The sequence below is a fragment of the Astatotilapia calliptera genome, chromosome 1, assembly GCF_964374335.1.
Source record: "Astatotilapia calliptera chromosome 1, fAstCal68.1, whole genome shotgun sequence".
Lineage (NCBI taxonomy): Eukaryota > Metazoa > Chordata > Actinopteri > Cichliformes > Cichlidae > Astatotilapia > Astatotilapia calliptera.
Window position 1 is genome coordinate 26284796 of NC_137422.1, and position 2939 is coordinate 26287734.

The window sequence follows — 2939 nt, forward strand, 5'->3', positions numbered from 1 at the left end:
GGACAGTGGCATCAGACACCTTTAACCTAAAGTGTCTAATTTATGAGCAATTAAGTAACTATCTTCTGGAAGAGGATGCTAAAGGGGTTAAATTCTAAATTTTGATTAATTAGCATGCTCAACTCTTGCACTTCTATAACCCCTGAGCCACTGATAAACACTCAGAGTTAACATAGCATGTCCATGTGTGTCTACAGCAGGTATTTATTCTCAACACACAGCCCATATGGCTACTAATTATAGTTTGGCACAAAAGAGTTCAGCGAGTCCACATTGGAGTCAGGCATGGATACCTTGCCACTGACCTTTCTGTAGATCTGAGAGGCATCAGCTGTGAATAGCACTAACAATACCCTCTGTGACATCACCTCTGTGATGTCGAGCACATTTTACAGATCATGGAGCAGGACTGTTGAGCTGAGATCACAGCTACTGAGAAAGGCTAAACTCATGCCTGATATAACTTCCTGTGGTCTTTTAGCCACGCCTGCTCCTTTTATGAACAATTAGAGATGTTTTATAAAGGTTTTTCATTGCTTCACCAAATTAAACCCATTAAATCTGCTCTCTCTCTCTCCCCTGCCTTGCACTGTGGTTGCTGTGTGTTGTTATTATTGTGGGACTGCTTTTCTCTCAAACTCCACCACCTGAAGGTGGGGGGAGATGCCACTGCCATGTTGACCATATGGCCGGCTTATTATGCACTGGCAAAGCATCTTAATGAGAGTCCACAAACTGACAGACACATTCTTTTGAGCTCACACTGCACGTACATATGGACAAAATGCACATGGACACACACAAATAGACGGACACATTAACATTCAAGTACATGGCTCCATAGCTGCACACATACAGGAAAAAAAAGCACACGAAGATGAAAGTGGCATGGAGAAACTATTGACCCACACAAACATTCATGGATAGAATCCATTTCTTTGCATACACACATGAAACTGAAAATCATTCAAGCATAAGCACAGGATAAACTCAAAGCCCTGTACTGACACCCAGTGGTAACAGTCAAACAGGGTTTCACATGAGCCCAGCAAGAAGAAAGAAGCTCCGTGTTGTTACGTGTTGCTAAAAATGGTGGACTTTAAACCATGTTCAGCCCAGAGATTAAAAACGTTTCCACTAATGTTGAACCCCAAACCATAAATCTGGATTTAGACCAAATTAGAAAATAATAACAGTGTAATTCAACATTCGAAAGTGTGATGCCTACTGAGCTTTAGGTGAAAACAACATAAGCATTATCAGTATTTTTGGCATTCACTGAGTCAATTACAAGTAAAGTAGTTTATTAATTATGAAATATTAGAGCAGCTCTCACAAAAATACTGGCAACATGTGAGTTAGGTGTATTTAAAAGCTAGATACAACCACAATCATGACATTACCCACTGTTTTGTTTATGGCGCCACTTTCTACAGTAGCAACTGTAGCATTTCCACACTAGCCTCTTGCTATTCCTTCCTTCTGCTCTCCTGTGCCTTCGGTGGTGAGAGCAGCACCTAATTCTTGAAGCACATATCTGTAATATTTTTTCCTTGCTTTGTGGTATATCTGACTATTTGCTGTTGAAGTTGAAACCGCTTTTTGAGTTTCATCGTGTTCTTTTATTCACTTTGTCCGTAGTTTGAGTTGGAATGTTCTGTACTGTTTTCACTGTGCACCTCAGGAAGAATAGTTCTCGCTGCAGTAACAGTCAACGGGGATTTAACCTTAAAATAATAAAAAATAGTAATAAACAGAAACACAGAGGCACCAACAGCTGCAGTTCCTCAAACAGCCACTTGTAGCTTGATCCACATCCAGCTCAGTTCGCAGATGCTCTCATTTTAAACGCATAAGTAAATTGATAAGTAAATTTATATAGCTGATTCCTATTTCATAATTCCCATAGGGTAGTGACTTTTTTTAGATAACTCAGCTCTTTGGATTTTGAAGTTTTAGCCATCACTCACCTCAATAAACGTAGTCACTTAACTGGACACCTACACCTATTTCTGCTATTGGTGCCTTTTTGAGGCATTTTTATTGTGAGACAAAAAAGCATGCCCTGACTGATGATACGGCCTGCTTTGACAGACAACCAGTCCAAAAAGTCTGTATTTGTTGAGTGAAATTCTGATATTTTCTTTTTATTTTCATGCAGTTACATAGGACCCATTAGCAGGTTCTAATTATGAAAATTTCACACACAAAGCAAAGTGATTACATTTCAAATCATCAAAATAATAGGTTTCAACATAGTTGTAGACATCTTTCATATACAGCCTTGGTGGTAGCAACATATGACTTTACTTTTTTTTTTACTGGCAGATTTTCTGTCAGGTCATTTAAAAAATAGTAGATTGGCAACGATGGGATGAACCAACATAAATTATGGACATGATCTCTGCTTTCAGTAAAAGGATTGACAGCAGACCAAATATTCAGGTTTACCTCTAATAAGTACACAAAACTCATTCCAAAAATACCATAGCCGACATCTTGGAGTCATATCCCAGTGATGACATTTAGCTGTACTGAGAGGAATTACTTGTTCATCTCATGTAGATGAGACCCTCTAACATATTAGTAGTGCCCCTCTGTGAAGCATTGTTATCGCCCAGGGTTAACTTTAGTCATTATCAGTGTAACAGTTACTTAATGCACAAAGGGTGTGTACACAAACAGTGATCCAAAAGCAGCTGTACGAGAAGTATAAACAGGCTAGAGTCCACATTTGTGCGTACCACTTGAACCTTGTACCACTTTACCGCCCCTCATAAAGAAGTGGATAGATAACCAGAAATTTCTGATCAGTGACAAGCTTTGAGCCCTTTCCATCACCCGAACAAGCAGGAACAAATTTCTAGTTTGTTTAGCTTACTCATGATGAGTGATTACAGCAACCTTTGGTCGTGGTTAAATATCGTCTCCTGCGAAAT